The 25042-nt window shown below is 42.1% G+C and overlaps 1 protein-coding gene across 4 annotated transcripts in view; it reads left to right on the plus strand.

The window, feature by feature from the left end:
* Positions 1 to 25042, plus strand: part of TTC7B (tetratricopeptide repeat domain 7B) — a 1385350-nt gene that overhangs the window by 107424 nt on the left and 1252884 nt on the right. The gene's annotated exons all lie outside the window — the stretch shown is intronic.

Here is a 25042-nt window from a genome sequence, read left to right on the forward strand (position 1 = left end):
ACATGGTCAGCAGAAGCGCGTACCACTTGTCTAAAATAATTAGAGACGCGGAAGTCATTAGGCGCGATCACAACAACAGATCTGCAGCGCCCTGGAGAGTCAAGCGCGTGCAACTTGCTTAAAAAAATGCGAGGCACGGAAGTCATTAGGCGCGATCACAACAACAGATCTGCAGCGCAGATCTGCAGCGTCCTGGAGAGTCAAGAGCGTGCCACTTGCCTGCAAAAAAAAAAGCGCGTGCAACTTTCCTAAAAAAACCGATACACGGAAGTCATTAGGCGCGATCGCAAAAACAGATCTGCAGCGCCCTGGAGAGTCTGCACACGTGATGCAAGCCCAACTGCAGAAGCGCGTCCGCGGGATGAAATCGCTGAGGTGAAGCGCGTAACCACCCCCTGTGCCCCATTTCCGGCAAACCCACAACAATAGGTCTTTTGCTCGAGCAGCGTTTTCGCGCTGCTAACCCCAGCGAGACCTAAAAATGCTTGATAAATGTGGCCCTATATATCTTGGTGCTGAAAGGACAGCTCTAGCTTTCTCAGGATAGGTGACGGCTGTTCAAGGAACTCAACACCTGGATCCTCCATCAGCTAACTTAACCTAAGTAAGCAATAAACTTGCGACATATTAGGATCTACAAAGAGTGTCAATGTAATTTATTATGTTGCATGCATTGTATTCTTGTAATTTTCAAGAGGGTCCTCACATCCTCAAAGGATAGGGGTAGCAATGCTATGTGAGCTGCAATTAAAAGTCTCTGCACTGTGAAACATTTGGTCTCCTGGTATCCTGCATGGCTTTTTTGTCTCCCTTTTGATGTACTTGAACATTGTGAGGATGTTTTCCAAGAAAGGTGGTCTTTTTTCATCAGCAAGGGAATATTATATATATATACACATATACCTCTCCTGGTATCACATAGTGTTTTATTCCACAAAAAAACAGTACCGGGGCCCAAATGGTGCTCAATGCTGTATTTATTAGGCACACGAACAACAAACCCTACGCGTTTCGAAGTAAAACTTCTTGCTCACAGGTAATTTTGCTCTTGGCGGCCATTCTATTTAAAGTGCTCAACTTTCAAAACGTGCACGTGATCAAAAGACATATATGAGTTACTATGTTGCAATGTAAGTCCAATTTTGAAACAATAAAGTTACATTGAAAACATGAACATAGGTTATGTAAAACAATACAGTAGCACATTACATTTGCCTTTCAATTATCTAGACCACGTTATATTAATACAATTTACCAAAAGCCCGAGTGGGCTAATCCATGATGCTAAACAAAATTGCTGCTGATATGCTCAGCCGTTTGTAAGTACAAAAAGTATTCAATGCATTTGATCATCATTAAATCACGTGTGCTGGATGAAATCGTTTATGGCAAGGATTGTGCTGACGGTGTATTGCCCAAGTGGGCTATAAAGATCCAACAGCGGGACACATCTTCAAAATTAATCTGTAAATTAAAAGGACAACATGCAAAATATATGCTGTTATAAGTCAATAGATCATGGTGATATTAAAACACTTTTTTTTAAAATTGACAGAATGGTAATATATCAGAAACAGACAGCTTATTACTCATATTAAGTTTGTAAATGGACAGCTAACTCTTCCCCCAAATTCTGTCCTGTGGGGTATGTGGTGTTCTAACATATGATGTAACGGGATTCCAATTTGTGTAATTCCAACAGCCTGTTGCCCCCTCTCTCCTTGTTGTCCACACAATCAATCACTACAAATTTAAATAGATCAGGATTCTGGTTATGTGATGCCGCAAAATGCCTGGCTACAGGGTATTGTGGGTTAACGTTCTTAATTGCCCTTAAATGTTCCAACTCTCTTAACTTGGCTTTTTTCGTGGTCATGCCAATATAACATTTGTCACATGGGCATTGTAGTGCATACACTGCATACTCTGTGTTGCACCCCAGTTGTTTGGTAATCTTATGCTCGGTTTGATCCTTAGAGATTTTTAGACTTTTACATTTATGGCTGTTTTTGCAAGCCTTGAAGTTTCTGCATGGGAAAAATCCAACAGTTTGAAGGGTTTTAGACTTTTCCTGTATTAAGGCATTACTTAACGTATCCTTCAGAGATTTTGCCTTTCTAAAGGTCACTAAAGGATTATCGCTAATTACCTCATTCAGGTCCTCATCAAGTTTAAGAATCTCCCAGTATTTACTGAGGCTTTTCATCAATTCCCAAGATTGGCTATCAAAATTGGTAATGAATCTGATTTGCTCAGAATTCACACGAAGTTTGGGAACAAGGAGATCCTTTCTTTCCATTTGTTCCACTTTAATTTCAGCTTGTTTAATTACCACATCACTGTATCCCCTCTCACTGAACCTTTTGCACATGATAATTTTCTTCGCATCATAGCCAGCCTGTGAGCTGCAATTCCGTTTCGCCCTGATTAGTTCCCCGAGGGGGATACTGCGTATTAAATTAGACGGATGGCAGCTCCCTGCATGCAATAAGCTATTGCCCGCCGTGGGCTTGCGAAAAAGAGAACTATTCAACACACCATCATTTACTGCCAGATTGACATCCAAGAATTCTAGTTGTTTCCTATTCATGTGGCTAGTGAACTGTAAGTTTGACGAGTTGTCATTAAGGATGACCTCAAACTCTTGTGCTTCTTCCAAAGTGCCCTTCCACACACAGAAGATGTCATCAATGAAGCGGACCCAAAGAACAACGTGGTCAGTGAAGTGGGAGATGTTGTTCACCACTTGTTCCTCCCACCAGCCCAGGTAAAGACCTGCGAAACTGGGGGCGAAGCAACTGCCCATCGAAGTTCCCCGGGTCTGCTTGTACATTTGTTTATTAAAAATGAAGAAATTATTTCCTCAAACAAATACCAATCATGGCCAATAGCATGTGTGTGTGGAGTAAATGGGAGATAGATCTATGTCTCAAAAATGCTTGCATGCATCAACGCCCAAATCCTGCGGTATACTTGTGTATAGGCTGGTTACATCAAAGCTAATAAGCCGATACCCCGCTTTCCATGTTAGTTCATTGATAATCCTCAAAAAGTCAGATGTATCCCTGATGTAAGTAAGTGCCCGAACTAGAGGTTGCAAAAAATGATCTATATAAATCGAGGTATTTTCTAACAGACTCCCATTTGAAGAAACAATTGGTCTGCCAGGAGGTACCTCTATATTTTTATGAACATTGTGAGGATGTTTTCCAAGAAAGGTGGTCTTTTTTCATCAGCAAGGGAATATTCCTCTCCATATTCGCCAATTTTGAAAGTATAGAATATTTGTGTTAGTGAAAATAGACCATCTATTTATTTTCTCCTTTTGAGTTTAACATCAAATGCGAAACAAGGTTGCTGCTATTTGATTTTTTTTCAGTGACTTGTGTTTTTTAATTGTCTATTTTTGTTCCCCAACATCAGTAACATTCTGCCAATCAGAGCGTTGATTCTCACATTAGATGGAAACATTTTTATGTTTTTCTAAAAACAAAAATAAATATATCAACAGAAAACTTTTTTGTTTTAGACTTCTGCACTTCTATAGAAAAGGGTCCCCAGTAGCTGCAAAGAAGGGAAAGAAAGGACGAAGAGCACCCGAATCACCATGAACTTATTTTTTTATTATTTCGCTGCTTGCAGCTAAAAGTATGTTGTGCTGAACCAGTCCTCTCCCTTTCTGATGCCTGGTTTCATTTGAAGAGTAAATTCCAACTACATCTATGAGTTGTAACAAAATATTAATTTTTAACCCAATGAGAGCATGAGATGTTCCAAAGTCTTGCTTCCACATACCATCTCACATATTCGTAATTCTACACCACAAAATGAGGAAGCTAAGAGAGTAATGATGCCTGTGTTCAAAGGTCTACAATACAGGATCATTATAGATAATAAGGAGAGACACCTCACTCACCCAATGGTAGCAGGCTTCATCATTGGTGCCTCTTCTCACCTAGGTAGGATACTGAGACCTAGGTAGGGTATATATATATATCAAAAGAAACATCCAACTCCAATGAAGAAGAGGCATGTACTCGAGGTAGGCAGGAATATGGCTCATTTATTGTATTTCAGGTCTCCCTCGACCCCGCATTAGATGAGATACGCGTTTTGGCTGCACAGCAACCTTTATCATACACATATATGTGTGTGTGTGTGTATGTGTATGTGTATATGTATGTGTATATATATGTATGCAAGTATATATATTTATCTAGACTATGACAGGAGGGCCAGTTCAGGCTGAAATGGTTGTGGGAATACCCTAAATTTCTTTATTCAACGGGTCAAATACCATGGTTGAAAACAATTTAACAAGTAGCTCAAGTGGAAAGCCAATGACTCTTGCATCTCTTTCTGCATGTTTAGGCAGAATTCAAGACTATCCAATGAGTCACTCGCCCTTCTTCAGGGTCCCTAGACCTCCCTACCCCCTTTTCTAACTCTAATGGTGTTTGTGCTAAAGGAGGCATTAGGCTATCCTACCTGATCATTGAAGAGAAACCTGTAGGATATTGAAAAAATATATATAATTGGAGCACAATAGCTTTGATTTTTTTTTAACACGTAGGCATTCATTCTATAAAGTGCCTCTGTGCATATGAGACGACTCACAATTGAAATGTGTGATCACAGCAACACATGCATATTCAGTGCTAAAACAAACTCGCACCACCATCAGTCTCCACTGCACGCCATGAAGCCAATCCTTGCTTATATGTACACTGCACTGTATCTCATCCATTAAACAGTCATATATGTGGATGTGTATTTTATTGGGACACATCTAATATGTGCCCTAACTTACCTTACTATATTTACTGCCAGGCCCTATTGGCTTGGACGGAGCGGGCGCTTCCCTCTTATCACACTCTTAAAATGTAGATAAATAAAGCTTCTGGTAACTGTTAACTATCCATATGTTCTCCTGATTTGTGTGCCCTCTTCTCCGATGGATCAGAGAACTCTACTTGCTCTTGTCATTTATATTAGAAGGTATTTGTCTTACTTGATTCCCATGAACAGGAAGTCTGCTTTTGTTTTGTTATCTCTATGACTGCTTAACACAGGCATTTAGGACATCTTACTGCTCTGTATATTATCCGACGTTTCATTGTAAATCATCTACACTCCAACACTCATAAAGGTAAACATCTTTATTGTTTAGTCAATAAAAACTATCACAATCATACAGACATGTAAACTCAAATTCATTCCGAATGATAAAATTGCCTTGCCAAAAAAAACATAGTTCAATATACCCTTAAAAAGCACTAATGGAGTATGTTTTCATTACAATTCTTAGCCTCCATTCCTCTGATATTCAAATAGGAAACACCATCAGTTTTGTGTCCTTTACCACGAATAGACCTCACAACAATAAAGTGCAAGTGCTAGTGCTAAACCTTGCTAGGAACAAAATAAGTTTTTACTTCTGAAAAGTACTAATAAAATATATTATCAAAATGTGTTAAAATTCTGTCCATTAATAATAGCCATCCATAAGGTATTGAGGTATGAACCAGCATCCCTGTTATGCTCTGTTAAACGTCCTATTTCAGTAAGGTTATAAAAAACTTTGGTTTATTAAGCTAAAATAATTTTCTGTTAGCCATAAGCTAGGTGGGATAGCGGTCGTGCTGTGCTTTCTATTTGCATTTTCGCTAGCAGCCACACCAGTGCTTGCTTATTTCTGGGATCTACTCACCTTTACATGATTAGTTACTCTTTGTACCCTAGCAGCCCAACCAATCAGACTAGGCTACACATTGTCCATTTTCTGCTTAGTGTACAATACAAAGATCGTGTGATTCTGTGGACTCGACTGTTTACAGTTGACGTCGCCCCAGTTCTATTTAAGTGAAGTAATGAGCAATCAGCTTAAGGACTTTATTTTAATGAGTCATGCCATCGGATTGTGGGCGAAGTAGGGACCTGACTTCATCAACAGATTTCCCATATCTTGAGAGGACCGATGAAGCAAATGCGTAAGACCGAGCGTGGATGGAGGCTTCCTGACATGTGCGTACCCCATAGGCCAAAAAAGTTGGCTTCTGCAATAGCCCCCTCGGTGTGTCTACTTTGGGGCAGCAGCACAGTTGGTGCAAACACGATTCATGTCTATAGCTGCACAGCCTACATTCCATGGACTCTCCTTGGCTGGCCCAGGCTGGATTAAAGTCTTTCACTGTTAATCCTAAAAGCCGCCTGTACAGGATCATCCTATGGGCCTGCCCGCTTACAGCTTCTAGAAGGTATGATTGTGGCTTTTCCACAAAATTAGACCTGTTCAAAGGAGGTATGGAGGCTGAATTATTTAGTAGCCTCAAATCCTAGTCCCTTGAGATTTCCCTCAGTTTGTTACTTTCTTTCAAGCTATGTAGGGTATGTCCATGTTCTTTAAAGCCATTTCCTCTATTTCAAGAGCCGCAATGGTGCCTTGCAGACAATGATGCCACAGATTCGGTGTCTCGAAGATACATTTCAAGAGTGCCTTTAGTGAATTAGCTATGGCAATCTTGATCCTCATATATTTGAATAAGATGGCCTTACAGTCTAGAGCCAAGCCAAATCCCAGTCTTGATCTTAACCGTCAAATATAGCGTGGCAACTGAAATATTTTCTTCTAGGTAGTGCAGTGGAAGTGCTCCAAGACAGGTGCAAAGGCTCCTGGATAAGCCTGGTACCCATACTGCAGTGCTGGAATGAGTCTTGCATCCGTGACCCTAAGTATAGGGGCAGCTGACGGATTACTGAGAATAGAGTTCAGTTAGATGATCTCATAGGTGATTTCTGCTAAAAAAAATCAAAGTTTTTACATGTGTGATGGTTTTTGCATTTTCTGCAAACCAAACTCCCAGATAATTACATTGTCTGCCATTGTTAATAATCATACTACCCAAGTGCCAGGTAATATGCTTCTTATTTCGGTATCTTCCAAAAATGAAGATCTTTGTCTGTCTTTGTTTGCCTTGAGGTGATTCTTCCCATTATAGGTGTTTAGTGTGGGTTGGAGACCTGCCTTGGTGTGGTCCATTATTACAATGACATACGCCTATTAGATGATATGGAGTTTAGTAGGCCCGAGTTTGGGGGTACTAAGCAGCTGTATTCCACTGACTTTCTCAATTCAACAGTATATAGATTGAAAAGTAGAGGTGTGAGATGGTACTCCTGCTTTAAACCGAAGAAGGTGTTTATTTTGGGTGTGACTGGGCTGGCTTCTGTTTTCAAGAGGACCCACATACAGTGACATTATAGCCCTTAACAGTTTTGAAGGTACGCCACAAGCTTTAAGTTTCTTCCATAGTGTTTCCTGGTCAATCCTACCGCACTGAAATCAGTAAATCAGCAGAAAAGTGGTAGCTGATTTGTTTGTATTGCTTGATGTTTAAATAATTATAGCCCTGCAATGTTATCTGCTGTAGGTGTAGCTGGCCGGAAACCTGACTGAGAAAAGGCAGGATTTCATGCTCTACACCTATGCCCCCAGATGTTTAAGGAATGCAGAAGCATAGGCTTTAGCCCCCAGATCCAAAAGGGCAATTAGGCGGTAGTTTTAAGCTTTGGTCTGGTCCCCTTTCTTATGTATATGGCACTGGATAGACCCCTCCATGCATTCAATACTGTTGCTGTTAAAAAGGAGTCATTGACGAGAGGGGTTAACAACCTGGACCGCACTTCCACTGTGCATTTAAATAGTGCATTTAAATATTCAGGCTGGAAGGCCATTTAGGTCAGGCGCTCCATCTTTTTTCATATGCGTGATAATTTTTTTATGACGGTGTCAGCAGTTATTAGTTCTGGCACTGAAACAGGATTTAGATCTACTGCTGCGAACAATACAGTGTAGTGGGGTACAAGGATCTGGTCTGTATATTGTTTCTCCACATTCCTTAGTCAGGCTCTCTCCGAGACCCAGTTTTCCCATGTGATTTCACTGTTTAAACGTTCCTGTTTTTAGGTCTCGTGCCTAGCGTTGCAGTGCGCAGCATTGCTCGTGCAGTGCGAGACCTCTTGTACGGGGTTTAGAAAGTTTCCCACATGCTCGTGCATGTGGTTTTGCATTCCCCCTGTGGCATTGGCTTACGTGTGTTTTTTTTTTAAACGGCACGCGATTGGGCAAAGGCGGGACAATGTCCCACCTTTGAAACTCCCATCCCTGACGGTGGCTAGCATGAGCAGCAGCGCACGTTCACCTCGCTGCCGCACTTCCTCCCCCGCTCCTCTGTAGTGCTCGCGCACCACTAGTTTTTTTTGCAACCAGCAGCTCAGAGCAGTGCCCCTTTTTGTTTGTAAATACCTGACCTCCACCTAGCGATTTCCCTGCCTACTTTTCACAAATGCTTTATTTATCTGTGTTCTTCTCGAATATAGATCTATTAAAAAAGAAAAAGAATCCCATTCCTTCAATGCATGTGGGCAGGGGTAGGAATCGCCATTATGTTTCTTTCAATCTCCCCCCTCGTTGGTGTTTTCAAGAGCTTGCAGCGTGTCTTTGTCTAATAAACAGCCGTTAATGATCACAGACTGAAACCCCAGAGAGCATGTGACTGTGGCAGACCATTAAGCGATGTTGCCTCTAGCTCCGCAGTTTAGCTACACATCAGTATTGCACCGAAATAATCAAGGCGGGGCTTTCAGTACCGCCAGTACTGTTATAATAACATAAAGCGTGCAAGTGTTTTTCTAGCGGCGCTTTACTTCAACATCTGTTGTACGAGAACAGTAGTTACCATCGCCACAGAGAAAGCCTTCCTTAAAATGATCCGAACCAGTCAACTGCAATGCTGCCGGGTCATAGGTCACCACTATTCAAAGCCAGAGGTATGTATGCTAGTTTAGTGCTTAGATTAAAGCATGGGATTTGCTCGGTTGGCTGCCCCTCGGCTCCTGTTTCCCTCCAGTACCTCTAACCAAAAGGCTCCTCACTGAGTGGCTCTTCTTTTTCGAGGGTCAATGGTTCTGTTACAGAGTCCGTGAATATGTTGAAACACACAAACATGGTAGATATGTTTACTGACCACAAGCAGTTTGAAATAATGTTGCAGGGACTAAGTCTAACGCATCGCGTGTGAGAATAATGTAATTTGGGCTCAGCACCAGCTGTCACACCGAGAAAGTCATTGTAACAAGGAACCCTTTAAATACAGTGGCAATGAAACTATGGATGCAGCATGTTGGCTGGCGGAAGTGCTGATTACTATGTGGCTGTACGCACCAACATTGCAACCAATCAGAGTGGGCTGCGTCGTTTCATAAACGTGCTCTTTCGGGACGTTTGTAGGGCTTGACTCAACGTCATGGGAAGCTGTCGCCCAGGCTCGAGTTGTCTGAACTGAACCCGAGTGTGATGGTGCAGCTCAGCCGAGGTTGACGAGGGAGTGGAAATATGCACGTCTGTCGGGCTCTGCTGCGGACCCTGCAACCAGTCCGTTTCCGGTGGGAGAGACGCGGCCTAACACGTAGCTCCAGCAATGCCCTGGGTCATATCTGTAACTTCTGAATGTTTTGTTTCACTTTAAAATATCACATTATGCCTCTACCTGGACATCTGAGAAAATGTTTTGTTTTTAAACATGAACTTTGGCGACCTTCAATAACAACTCCCATGGATGACTCCTGTGCAGTGACGTGCACTAGAGGCCAATCGGCGCCTCTGCGGCAGTAGTGTAGCGAGGATGCCGTGGGCTCTATTTACAAAACAGGCAAACGCCCCCCTTTGGCTGCTATTCAGGTAGTAAAATACAGCAATTATCTAGGTTGGGTTAGCCCCTCAGGGGTCTGGACCCTGGTGCCACTGCACCTGCTGCACCAGTGGTAGTTACGTCCCCGATAAGCAGCACACTTGTCCAGGCCCAAATTTACTCGGGCTGTGTTTCTCTAGGGTCCTTCCACTATTTTTGTAAGCAGTAAGTTTACTTTATTGACGTCTTTGACAGTATTTTACACTTGCTTTGATAATTTCATTGATGCCCCTTCTTCTCTTGCCATTAATGTCAAATGTTGTGTGGCATCGCTCCCTGTGACATAATCATATTATGCTAATTCATTCTCACTCCTACATATTCTCTAAGCTTGAGAGCTGATGTCATTATTAAGTAAATTTTCTGAATCAGTCAGCCAGTCAACATCCATAACTGTACTTTTCTATTTTTTGTGTGCAGAAAATAGCTATAGAGTTTTTCCTTTGTGCTGGAATACACTGGAAATAGGCTTCACACAAAAATGCGAGTCAGGAAATCTATCCACTTTACTACTTCTAGAACTATTCTCCACTTGTGATTATTGTTAATGGTGTGTCTGAAGCCTCACCAACAGGTCAAGGGATAGGATTCCCACATGGTAGGTGACTCTGTCTGTGTGTCTGTCTCTGTCTGTGTGTCTATGTGTCTCTGTCTGTGTGTCTCTATCAGCATCCCGTTAGGTGCATGTTTACTCACAAACTTTCTCTCGGGGGGCAAACTTACAGGGTGGTTTGTGGCCAAGGGCGGCACAGGTGGGGGCAGGGTCAGGGGGGGGCTAGAGCAAAAAAAAAACCTGTGACCAAGAGGTTGAACACAGGCCCCTGCTGTGGAGCATTAGTCCACTCAGTCACCAGACCCAGCATGCACACGTCTGTCTGTCTGTCTATCTGTGTCTGTCTGTCTCTGGCTGCCTGTGTGTCTCTGTCTGTGTTTCTGTGTGTCTCTGTCTGTGTGTCTCTGTGTGTCTCTCTGTCTGTGTGTGTGTCTGTCTCTGTTTGTGTGTCCATCTATCTTTGTGTGACTCTATCTGTGTGTCTCTGTCTGCCTGTCTTTGCGTCTCTGTATGTGTGCCTCTGTATGTGTCTCTGTATATGTATCTCTGTATGTGTCACTGTATGTGTCTGTCTGTCTGTGTGTCTCAGTCTCTGTGTGTCTCTGTGTACCTCTGTCTGTCTGTGTGTCTCTGTCTGTGTGTCACACTTTGTGTCTGTGTGTCTCTGTCTGCGTGTCTCTGTCTGCGAGTCTCACTGTGTGTGTCTGTGTTTCTCACTCTGTGTGTGTCTCTGTCTTTTTGTCTGTCCCTGAGCTATTGGTGTTGCATTATTTAGCAATGCCAATAGCTCAAACTTTAATAATGCGAGACCTATTGCAATGCAAATGCCTGTTTCCTTTAGAATTAGGAATGTGTTAAACCATTCCTTTTAATCCATGAAATTAATTTGCTCCCATACCATTTTTTGTGTGTGAAGCATTCGTATATGCTTAACTGCTGTGGTGTACCTTGCTGTGGGGTTTAGTTTTTGTGTGCTCGCTGAGCATTACGTAAATATCTTCTGGTGGAAACAATAGTTTTGTTATAATGATTTTGTGCCCTACCTCACATGTGATTCCTTGGGCAAAGAGCCTGGATGTCATGGCCTAACAAATAGGCTCTTAGATCTTCTATATGACTTTCCAAAGCCTGAGCCTTTCCAACACTCTATAATTCATGCATGACATACGGGGACTGACTACATGGTAACACATACCCCTTTCGGTACAACCCCAAATGTTCTTTTCTCTTTTACACTCAGCACCACATTGCTTGAGCCCCAAAATGGGCTGAAGTTAAGTTAATTTCACGATTATACAGACTTGTGCATTACCTGTACCCCAAAATGTCTTGGACACCCACAGTTACTTACTACGCCAAGGGAATAGCGAGATCGATAATACCTAGATTGCTTTTCCCTGCCGTGTTGGACACCCAACTGGCGGTTTTGGGCGATTTTTATTGCTTACTCCATTCCTTTCTCGCTTTGGCTATGGGAAGACCACACCCATTTCCGTTATGTAGGTCGGCAGCTTCAAGAACACCACACCTCTGTTTTTACATACCTGGATTATTAGGATTGTGCTTCCTCCTTCTTAGGTCCTCTACATCTAGCTTGGGAAAACCATATTTCTCACATTAGGTGCGTCATCTACTGGGGATTCTGGGCATTGTAGTCCCATTTTTAGGTTTTACCTGCACAGCGCTTCAGCTATCTTGCGAAATCTCTTGTATTGAAAAAAAAAATCTTAAATGGGCTCAGAGCCCCCTACCTACTTACCATTAAGTACCATTGCCTGGCTCCCACGTCACACTTGTTTCCTTGCTTCATATTGGTCAGTGCTCCTCCTCACCACCGGCTTCCTCCTGGGCTTTGAGTCTTCATCCCTGCAAGAAGCCTGGACCAAGTACTGCTTCCTGTAGCCATGGTCTTTCAGCAGGCTGCAGGCTCTTGCAGGTACTCTTGTTTTTCTTTTAGGCTTGCACTCTTATTGAGACCATGTCCTTGTAGTCCCTATCCTTCACCTCTGCCCTCCTCCATCTCGCCATTGCTTTCACCCACCCCCAAGCCCGAGATTGGGCCTTTGGGTTGTTTACAATCTTGCCCTGATGTATGATTATGATTATGAGATTTATAAAGCGCTCAACTACCCAAAATATAAATATTGTTAAGAACATAAATGTTATGTATTTTTTTTAACACCTTGGCTGCGGCTGGAATACCGCACCGGTGCTGGACATTCCGATCGCGGGCGTGGTCATGAGGGCTCCCAGCCGTCATCAGTACAAGCCCACCGTGACTCATGACGGCTGGGAGCCGTCATCAGCACCGAAGGGGTTAAATGTTTGGGCGGTGTCTGTATACTTACAATCGTTTGTTATTCAGACCCTAAACCACAAACATGCGGGTGCTTCAAGTTTCCTGTTAGTGTGGGGTTTGTGAGCCCAGGAACCGACTCCTTGTCTCAAGATGTGATTATTATTTATTCTCTTCTTTGGTTGAAGAGCTACAAGGCTTCCTGGCCGTCCACGGGTTGTGCCTTCTCGGATGGTTTATTACCCAGTGGATTCCCTGGGTTCTGCTAGGCTTGCTGCCGCAGGATTTCCCATGGACTAACAACTTTCCTAGTGAGGGCATTGAGGACTCAAGTCATGATACATTCAGAGGGCAAGGGTGCAGTATGTGCCGACTGTCTCTTTAGACCACTGTCCCATGTATTTACATGCTTTCAAACAATGGATACTTAACGTAAAGCTACCTTTGTTATATTCTATGCTCACACATTCACCTGCTTTCACTTCTTTTCATTGTTTCTTTGATGCCCAGTGTCTCCTTAAGCGTAATCTGTCCTACATAGGTCACGCAAAAGGATTGTGCTTATTTCTAGTTGTGAGATACAATAACCGGTTAGAGGTCTGTGCAATACATATTGCAATAAAATACATTCATGTCTGTTTTTATTTTTTGCTTTCACAATTTCAAAGAAATACTCTGAAAGAAAGTGATCATCCTTTGCCTGATACAGAAAAATATTTTTTTTCAGGCAGAAAAGCAAGAATACATAAATAAGTAGATCATTGCATGTAGTATGTATGCAGATGTGCAGGTAGCAATAGGCTCTTTATTACAGTTAAGTGTGGAAAGCAAGGGCTGAATACAACTTGAATGGCACACCTGATTGGCGAATGTCAGAAAAAAGTCCACGTTTATCACATGTTTTTTCTTGGTAATTAAATCTTTCTGATCTCAGGTCCTCTAGACATAATTTTTCTTTTTCCTGAATGACCAATTATAACACCTTCTATATCATATGATATGTGAACCGTGACTTATTCTTGAACAGGTTACTCTGTAAACTGGCTTATAGGAGTGTAGAGAGTGTACTCCTTTAAGGTAGGCATGTTGCTCTGTTTCTATGTATTCTATATTCTAGAATTGTTATGATGCATATTTCAGTCCAGTGGCAGTTCCTGATGTGTTCAGTCGTGGGTCTTCTGTAAGGAATAAATCTTACATCTTCTCAACGATATTTGGATTATTCATTTTTATTTGATGCAAGGATTTCACTTCCTACAAGGAGGTATTCAATCGCCTGCTCCCTGGGACTGCAGTCCCCTTAATTTGCTGATTTCAGATGCATACCCTTTGACCCCCCCTAGGGCGTTCAACAGATATGTTCCAGATGTTTTGTGTTCTTTTCTAATTTAAAAACCCGATTGTACAATATGACTTGTGACCCATACCTGTATTTGTTTGATCTGAATAAGTGAGGAATCCTGGGAGACCTGCTGACTGTGTATGCTCTTAAAAAAGGGCATGATTTATCCCCCGCACCAAGGGACTTACATTTTCCTATTTTATTGACGTTTCGTTACATATCCTGTGATGCATATTCCAAATATGTTCGGTCCTCATTTCTAGATCTGATTATTACCTGTATTTTTGCTAATTATGAATTATTCGAATCTGATGAATTTATATAGTCTATAGAAGAGTTCAATATAACCGGACAGATATATCTTATTTATTGATTTGTAGATGCGTTGTACGTTGTTGTACATAGGTTGGCTCACTCGTTTCCTGGCTTCCTATTGGTAAGCACCTCCTCCTCGCCATGTAGCATGAACTAAGAATAGCTTGCTGTTGTTTCACATAACCATCCCAGCTACGCCGCCACCCTCCTCCTGGTCTCTTTTTTTACATGTTGCACAGCAGTGCAGGCTGCTGTGCAACATGACTTAAAGGAAAGGAAAAAAGTGATGTGCCGCTTCACAGTGCTTTTTATCACTTTAAGCCATGTTGCATTTCAGCAGCTTGTGCTGCTGTGCAACATGTACAAAAACAATTACAAAGCCAATAGATTTAGCATTTGTAAAACCCATTGGCTTTGCCAATGCTTGTTTAACCATGTATTTGCTCCAGTTATCTAAGGTTTATGGTCTAATTTTTTATCGTTGTAATTGTGTTTCAGTTCTATTCCTCAGTAGGATAATAGGTATACCCGTTATTTAATTAAAAGTAGATGTTCTTGCCACTACAAGGGCTAATCTCTTCTACATTCATCTTTGCCTAAACTGTCCCTTATGTTGTTTGCCACATCATTATCTCAAGCCAGGTGCTTCTTTCCTTTTTAGGTCTCGCCTACGCAGCGCGCATGCGCTGCATAGGCAAACAGAACTTTAGCTATCGCTACGGCTTTTGAGCCAAAAACGTGCACACGTTCCATTGTCTTCAATGGCAACGCGTGCACATGTGACGATTCCCTTGCGGGAGCGCGCGGCGCCATATGGTAACAATTATCGCTCTTGGTGCTCCTCGCTCTCGCAAGAGAAACATACTCGCCGCCTCCTTTTAGCGTGAGGAACACGCTTGTTTTGTTTTTTTCTCTCTGATGTCACCTGTCCCTGTCTCAGCACACACTGCCTACGTCTACCACACCTGTGACGTGTACCCTTCGGCCCTCTGTTATCTGTCCCAGTATGTTTGTGTGTGTCGGGGCGGCGCTGAGATTAGGTCTCAACGCCTTTCCCATTCTGCAGACTTCCCGTCTCACAAAGGGCATTTCACAGGGCCTACAAGGGCAGAGAATGGTGAAGACCTCTAAACGTGTACATTGCAGCAAGTTATCCCTAGTGCAGATGGAGCCCTCACTACACGTTTCTTACCCCCCTTTCTTTCCACATATATCTTGAAAGAACAGCAGACTAAAGTATACATAGAATTTCAAACTGTCCGACTGGGGATAGCATTTTTCAGATTACAAAGAAAATTGTTAGTTTAGAAATTGCACACTACTAACTGACTTGCCCGTTGAACCGTGGATGATTGGAGCTCTTATCCAATTATTGGTGACATCATTTTTTGCTACCTCGGAACGATAAAAGACTGAGTAGGCCCTGCTTGGGGGTTTGAACCTGTTAGGCACAGGCTCTACACCTATTTTGGCTTTGGGTGCTCGACCAACCGTGCTTTCCGCAAACACCACAAAAAGAAAGCTGGCTTGGTTTTAAAATGAAAATTGTTCACTATTTCTGTACTTCTCAGATTAAGTATTTTGAAAACTTGCAGTTGGCCCGACGATGATTAAACAGACCTTGAGTCCGGTCTAGCACAGCCCCTCAGTCGTGGAGCTATTTTATCGTAATTCAAAGGGCAGAGTTCGCAGGGGTGTTGCCAAAGTGAAATAAAGCTTTTCAGAATATTTATAGCAAGTGATGTAAAGTACAATCTATTAGACAGTTCTGTGATCGCTTTATATGTGTGTCGTTTTTGACATTGCCCCTTACAAAGAAAAATATTTTAACAGCCTGAAAAAACGTACAGTGTGATTGAATTCCCAAAGACATATAACCATGTTCTGAGTTATGATGTAGCTAGGCGTCTAGGGCAACAATGTATTGTAATTTCACGTCTCCAAACTTTCAAAATAGTGCCAAAGTATGTTCCGGCAGTTGGTATGCATCAGTAATAAGGGTCTAAAATTACACTTTATAAATGTCAAAACATCAACCCGCTGAGTTTCTCAATAAGTTAGTGAAATAACTGTGAGTACTTGGGTGGAGTAAACCTACATTTCTCCACAAGTAGTTCTTCAGCCCATTTTAAAGTGAACTTCAACATGCATTTAGGCCTCAACTGCAAGTGCCACAGTACTGGTGCCTTGGGCCAATTGATTAATAATTGCACCCTAGGAACAGCGCCGACGACAAGCCTTTCCTCAAAATCCGCATGTCTCGGTATGTAAACAATCTCTTTAAGAATTATTCAAGGTCATCAGGGCAAGACACTTTGCAGTACAGCTGGTTCCAAGGGGGCCCCCTGAAAGCCTGGGCCCCCTGGGCCAGAGCCCACATTGCACATGCCTTAAAACATCTTTGCATCTACACGATCATGGAATCAGGGGGAGTGCATTCTGCTATTCAAGCAGGACACAAAAACACTTCCCATGTAGGCCGCACGCCCTCATAACCCACGCCCTTACAACCAGACCCAAGAGTAATGCAAAGTACATGTGATCTATCCCCATCCATATTTTCTCTGCCACTTTCTCAGACGCTGCAGTCTACCTTGACCGACTGCATGGGGCATGCCTGTGCTCCCAAACGTACGGGAGATGTACTAGTGTGGTGTCTCATGAAAGAGGAGCCCCCTGAATGTGGATCACCTTTTTGGGGTACCTGGTCCTATCACTGACCCCAATATGACTGCGTTGAGATCAGCATTTTTCCCTCAGACATTAGGTGTGCTCCTATTGAAGATGCATAAGCACTGCCCTCAACAGTCTGGGGCTTTGGTACCACATAATTCATTGTTTTAACTATATGTTCTCGTTAATGGATGACGTCACAGTAATACACTTAGCTGTTGGAGTAAGGGTTGTTGGATATTTTGTAGTTTGCAGCTGTACACTGAATCGCCAGAGAACCTTCATCTGGTTGTCAGTGGTGCCACAAAGGCACATTTTCTGACATCAAATGTGGCACACTCTGCCCTTAACCTCAGAACAATACCACTTAGAAGCCTATGTGCACACGCACATAAACCCACGCATTTGCACAAACACCATAATAAAACAAATTGGCCCAGTCAAGAAGGCGCAAGCATGAGATTACAACGAGACACGTAGACCAAGAAATTAAAATGCAGGCACTGGGACAGAAAGACAGAGTCTGGGACAGGAAAGCATGCACATTGTAACAAGGTGACTTGGACATGTGCTGGACTGCAATAAAAGCAAAACAAAACATGGTTATAATGTGCATACTCATGACATAGCAGTCCATGGCTCTGTTTGGTGTCTTGTATCACGATCGTTGAAGAAAAGGGTAGAGCCTTGGACTATTTAAAATGCTTTAATGGTGGGTATATGCTGGCCCTTTACAGCTTGTTGGGTCCTGTCTCTCAGAAGCAGTCTGCTAACACGTCTAGTTTCTGAAATACTGATCAGCAGGTGCAGCAGCAATATTGGCCATAGACAAATGTAATATAAACAAGCATTGGCATAGCCAATAGGTCTCGCTTTTGGGACCTTATGCTATGCAGCACAATATCCTTGGTGCAACAACATCAACTGTTGCATGGCTTAACACTTATAAGGTTCCACAGGCGAGACCTATTGGCTATGCCAATGCTTGTTTTCTATGTTTCTTTTCATCTTTTATTAGCAATTATATATTTCTCCGATGGTACAGCAAAGAATTTCCAGACTGAATATCGGAATGTTTGGATAACCGGCCTACACACACACTGTACTGATTGAACTAATTTCCCTGAATGGCTTATGTTTAAAAAAACATTGTAATGTATTATAACTGACACCAAACTATATAATTGTTCAGACCTTGTTTGTATGTTCTCAAACGATTCAAAATAAATTAACTTCTTAACCAATTGGTCCGGTTTGGCCACCATCTTCTCCTTTACCACCCATTTTAAATTTTTGTCGGCATGACTCATACTTAGGAAGCGTTTGGTCAGCTTCATATTATCCCTGTTGTACCTGATAGTGTTCTAATGTTAGTTTATCTGCCACTTCCCTTTGCTAGGTGGTCATCCATATGTAGCAAAGATTACATAGGCAATTAAATCTATAGACAACATTTGTTGTGTTGCAATTGGTGTATGTTCTAAAGATCCATGGGGTTTTGAGTCCTAGGTCCACTGTTTTTACTTTTAAAGACATGCTACGCACACTACAATTACAGCATAGATAATGCACCATGACAGCTGGTAGGTCCCATAAAGAGTGTATTCTGATGTCCTGTCTGTTAGCTTGTAGTTTTGGTACTGTGTGGACTACCATATCATTAAGAGGTTTCCTTCTTTAAAATGGAAACATCGACGGTTCAAAATTCAGTGATGTCGATGTAAAAATTCTTAAATTTTTGTTTATTATTTTTTTTCACTCTGATTGAGAAGGGATCATATGCAGTAACACAAATTAATCTATCTTTGGGGCTCAAGCAATTTGGCACTGAGAGTAAAAGAGAAAACAACATTTGGGAGTGTACTGAAATGGGTATGTGTTATATGTCGTCAGCCCCCGTATATTATTTATGCATTGTAGAGTGTTGGAATGGAGATGAATTACATTGAAACTTCGGATACTATACAGAGTCCTAAATGCCTGTGTTGAGCGGTCATACAGATAGCAAAATAAAAGTGCTCTTCCGGTTCACAGGCAAATACCTTCTAATATAAATATTGAAAAGGGCAAGTAGAGTTCTCTGGTCCTTTGGAGAAGAGGACACACAAAGCATGAGAACATATGGATAGATAATAGTTATGAGAAGCTTCTCTTATATACTTTTTAAGAGTGTGACAAAAGGTCAACGTCCACTCCCGAGGGGGCCTGGCTGTAAATCTAGTACGGTAAGTTAGTCCATGTATTAGATTTGTCTCAATAATATACACATCTACATTTACTTTGCCATATAGGACTGTAACGGATGAGATACGCTGCAGTATATATGATCAATAATTGGCTTTATGGTGTGCAGTGAACACTGATGGTGGTGCAAGGAATTATTTCAGCACTGAGTGTGCATGTTTTGCTGTGCACACTCAATTGAATTTTGAATCTTTTCATATGCACAGAGGCACTTTGTAGAATGAATGCCCATGTGTTTAAAGAAACTAAGCTATTGTGGAGACATTATATATATATATATATATATATATATATATATATATATATATATATATATATATATATATATATATATATATATATATATATATATATATATATATATATATATATATATATATATATATATATATATATATATATATATATATATATATATTGATGCCCTGCAGATTTCCCTTCAAAAATCAGGTAGGAGACCTTATGCCTCCTTTAGAAGACACACCCCTAAACTTAGAAAAGAGTGGTAGGTAGGTCTAAAAGTCTTGAAGAAGGCCTAGTGACTCATTGGGCAGTCTTGAATTCAGCTGAAACATTTTGGCATACGAGAGATGCAGGAATCATTGGATTTTCACTTTAGCATCCTGTTGAATTGTTTATAAACCATGGTATGGGACCCGTTGAAGAAATAAATGTTGGGTATTCCCATAACCATTTTTTGCACGAACTCGACCTCCTGTCATAGTCCACATAACTATACACATAAGAGCTCCCAGATTCGGTTGAGCTCACCTAGGCTAGTTGGCAGCGTACTACCTAGGCGAGAAAAGGCACAAATTATGAAAAAGGCTACCTTTGGGTGGGTGAGGTGTCTCTTTTTAATAATCATGTAGGGTAGACCTTTGAACACGGGCATAATTAATCTCTTGGCTTCCTCATTTTGTGTGGTCGAATTCGTTGTAACGAAAAGAATAAGCAATATTACTCCAAACGATTTAAGAAAGCTTGTTAATGATTCTAGTAAGAAAAGAACTCGTGCTTACTTATTATTGCCTGCAAAGCAAAAACGCTACTAGCTGTTTTTTTTCCTGGAAAAATCTGCCCACTTGATTGTTTCATGCTTCCCCTCTATTTACTTGCTCCTACCTGGGATTCCCTACTCATGAACATACCACCCCCACAATGAGTATTTAATTGATAATTGTTTGCTGCACTATTTGTTGCTATGTTGTCTTGAAAACTGAATAAACAAATCTAAAAAAAATCTGCCCACATGCTAGTCTACTGACTGACTCTTTTCAGGTTTTAGATGGAGAGTGAAATTTAGGATTGTTCGTTTTATGCATTATCAAAAAAGGTGGCTGTCTTGCTCCATTATAACTTTTCAAAAAAATTAAGACTGTCAACAGCTGAGATTACCCAACCACCACAAGAAACCAACCACGATTTAGACTTGTTACTTAAAGATGTCACTATTTTTTGCCCTGAAACCCGCCCTGTGGGACGTCCTACCCCCGCTCAAAGGAGCTGTAAAAGTGCTCAAGCCTTTCTGTTTAGGACCACTACCTAGTTTATTACCATTCCAGAGAGTCCAAGTAATTTAAGGTTTTGTGCCTAAAGTTTAGCATGGTAAATATGCATTTGATACTTGAGCACAGAATTTATAATTTTACCACTTTTCAAATTCCAGCTCTAATTAAAATTCATTGCCACTGTTTAGGTTCCAGGGGCACAATTGTGCTTTAGGCAACATGATGCTAAGCCTCAACCAGGCTCTGAGTGCTGCACAATTTCTCAAATGAAGTGCAAGCTGTGCTTGTGCCTGATTCCGACATGTGTGGACATTTCTGTTAGTACTGGAGTTTTACCATACACACAGAAACACAGGCAGGATTTGTGTAGGCAGGCTAGAAAGTGGAATTGCTTGTAGTTCTACCAGTCAGTAATATTGAAGCTGCATGTTATTTCCCATTCCGACCTGAAATACTTAGAATCAGGTGTAAAAGATAATATTGTCATGCAGTATTTCCCACTTCCCTTTTTTAGGTTTCGCCTGGCGTCCGCTGCGCAGCAGCGTTCGCGCAGGCGAAATCTTTTGAGAAGCAGTATGGGGCTTTGTCCAGCCTCTCTGTTCCATTGGCTAGCTCCATAAATGGAGGATAGCCATTGGAACAGAGATGCTTCAGTCATTGCCCGAGCAGATTCGTGGGCGTTCCAGCAATTTTTTTGCTCTCCGCCCCTTTGTGAACGTCATTGCGGCGGTGGGCGGTGGTTTATTTATTTATTTTTTTAAGGTTTTTTTGGGTCATTCCTCCAGGCCGACCGCCGCCGGAAGACGTCCAGGTGAGTGCTCCCCTCCCCTCCCGCTGTCCGTGTGCCTGTTCCCGCCCCCCCTCCCGCTGTCCGTGTGCCCGGCCCCAATTGTAAATGCTTGTTAATGCTTGTTCTGGTTGGTGAATGCAGCAAACGGGAGAAAGCAGAAATATAACAGATCAGGCTTTGATAGAACAGCCAAGTTTGTGTGGTACATGGGGGAAGAATCTCCCCAAAACACAACGCGCACATCTATGAGTCCTTTTTCTCCAAACCTTTTTTAGTTTGAGTGAAATGGTGGTTAAAAAATAAATAAGATGGGTAAGGCAAGAAATGTTCAGTTTTTTGCATTGGGGCAGAGAACACTCGCTTTTATCCATATTTAATAGCTCACCTATTGCGGGCCTTAATTTCTTTTTATTGGACTCACGGAACATTATGTGCAGGATGTTGGAGTTCCCACGCTTAAGTGTCCGAAGCCTGTTCCTCGGATGGTAACACTGTTTATACCGTGACCAGGAGTGTTGACCTAGGACAGCATTCTTTAAAAGGGCTAACTTCATGTGTGTATCGGCTGCTGGTTTTGGCCTAATATGGCGGGCACTTTGTACTAACTTAAATAAAAGATCTGACACTGTCGTCCATTTTGCTCCGGTCGTTTTGCAACCGAAATAAACTACGTATTTACCCAACTATACCGGACATTCCTACTATAGCGACCCAGGTAGTTTGATTAAATATCAAACATTTTTTAGTTGCTCTGTTCGTGTTATAAACTGGCTGGTTTTTGTGTAGTCTCCCTCGATTGGTGTTGACAGACTATGGTTCGAACTATGCTGACCCCGTGATGAAACTTCCTCGCAGCTGCAGGGGGTCTTTACGAACCGTCCCTTAATCCAGCGAATCCCGAACTCAACAAAATCATTGAAAAGTGGCCCCTAATGATGTTTTCCCTGCGCGAATGCCCAGGCGCAGCCATGCCTGCGATGGATCGGGCAGGGAGGGAGGCTGCGTGAAGAGAGAGAGAGGGGCTGCCATTGTCCCGGGTCCCGTGTGGCCTCCGGGGTGGGGGGGTGGGGGGGGGGGATCAGCCAATGGGAAGCCGGTGCGCCGAAGAATGGAGCCGAAGGGATGTCAGCCCCGCAGAAGGCAGCCGGGTTAATGTTATGCAACACACTGAATGCGCAGGGAGAGGTTGGCAGCTGCAGCCGCTCCACTTGCTTTTTAAGAAGGTTTAAACTGATTAGATGGGGAGGAGGGGTGTTTGCATTTGGGACTCTGCCAACCTTGTCCCCGTGCTTACATATTTTTGTAAAACATCATCGCAAGTTGGGGGAATGGATCTGCTTGAGAGCATGGCAGGTTTAGTGAAAGATTTTTGGGTTGCCTAACTGGGGGTGGGATGTTGTTGCTTTTGGTACTCTGCATCAGGAGGCCTGGGCTTCTTGCAGTCAGGTTGGTGTTTGCATTTGGGACTCATTCGACCTGGTCCCCGTGCTTACATATTTTTGTAAAACATCATCGCAAGTTGGGGGCATGGATCTGCTTGAGAGCAGAGCAGGTTTAGTGAAAGATTTTTGGGTTGCCTAACTGGGGGCGGGACATAGTTGCTTTTGATACTCTGCATCAGGAGGATTGGGCTTCTTGTAGTCAGGTTGGTGTAGTGCAGCCATTGGGCATTTCTGGTGCGTGTGGTAAAGGAAGTGCGAGGATTGGGACCTGTGGCTTATTCTTCACGCTCCGGGAGTAGGTGGTCATGCATTAGTACCGAGATGGTGGGATTTGTGACGGTGCCAGGCTGTGCTGACCTGACCTGATTGTGCCCTAATGCGGGAGCAGTTCTGCTTTAGTGCAGCTCCATTCACTGGGAAGCTGCTCAGGCAGCAGGTGCACAGAAAGCAGCCGTGAGAGGCTCTTGAAAGAAATCACTTTCGCATTAACAATATTTTCACAGCTTTCATGTTTTCTGCGTTTCAGTACCGTTCTAGTGGCGCGTACGGGAATAACCACTCTCTAGTACACTTTACTAACTACTACTCACTCTCTACTACTACTCTCTGCCACTCACACTCTACTCCTCTCTATCACTCTCTACTACTCTCTAGTACTCTCTATTCACTCTCTACTACTCACTCTCTACTACTCACTCTCTACTACACACTCAAACTACTCTACTATCTACTACTCACTCTACTCACAAATCACTCAATTACTCTCTCCACTATCTGCTACTCGCTCTCTACTACTCTCTACTACACTCTAGTACTCACTAACTACTGCTCTCTAATCTCTACTCAATTTTACTACTCATTCTCTACTAACTCTACTAAATCTATATACTACTCACTCTACTACCCTCTATTACTATATAGTACTCTTCATTACTCTCTACTACTCACTCTATACTATTCTCTACTACTTGCTATCTCCTACACACTATCTCCTACTCACTCTATACTACTCTCTACTAATCTATACTACTAACTCTCTATTACTTCCTACAACTCACTACTACTCTACTCTCTACAACTCTACTCTCTATTAGTCTACTACTCACTCTGTACTAACTACTACTCACTACTACTACTCTCTACTAACTCTCTACTGCTCAGCTATTGCCATTGTAAATGACAATGTCATTTATTTATCTGTTTTCAAAACCAACACATAAATAAAAAGTTTGTCATTTACAATGCCAATAGCTCTAACTTTTGCAAAGGCGAGACCGTTGCATTGTAAATGCTTGTTTCTGCCCAGCCACTGAGGAATGAGAGGCTCCATTTTAATTTTTGATTTGCAATTAGAGGAGGCCTGCATAGTCAAAAGGAATATGTGTAATTTGCTAAGACTAAGAATTTTGTCTGGGGTGTGTCAGTGCTAAATGGATCCTACACGAGTCCAGGTTATCCTTACATTTTTAAAGGTATTTGGCAACACTGCTAGTTAATGGCTATTTTCTCCAGTGGGAGTTATCATATGCTGCAGAGAGGTGGCTGTTTGGGGTGTGAGATCAACTCCACAGTACACCATCATAACTCCTATTCCATTTAATATTAACTGTTAATATTTTTTAAAGTGTATTGTCATACCCAACATTCCGAATTCCTGATGTAACCAAACCTTTTTAAAATTGCATTACATCTTACATAGTTTGGGAATAATTTCAACATGCAAGACTTACCTGATGTAACGGATTCTGATAGTAATAAGAAAGCACTGTTGTGGCATCTCTGGAGGCTAGACCTGTTCCTTAGAAGACCACACTGCCTAGCAAATAGGTTTACTTTCATATTGCTAATGTAGTTACAAAAAATATATATCCGTATGCTGTGGAAATAAATATTGCCATTTTTAGGTCTTGCCTATCAGCTTTTAGTTGTTGGTTGTTCAAGGCCTATTGCGATCAGTACATCCTAAGATATCTGTACATATAGGAGGCTTTGGGTTAATCCATAGCTCTTGATTAGTTGGCTTTCATTTCTATCTCATTTCCATGCTTCTTGTTTGATGGGTTTCCTCCTTATTTGATGTTTGTTCCTCCTCTAGAGCATTTCTTCTTCTTTACCATGGTCTGTATG

Source organism: Lissotriton vulgaris, chromosome 9 (genome assembly GCF_964263255.1).
Source record: "Lissotriton vulgaris chromosome 9, aLisVul1.2, whole genome shotgun sequence".
NCBI lineage: Eukaryota > Metazoa > Chordata > Amphibia > Caudata > Salamandridae > Lissotriton > Lissotriton vulgaris.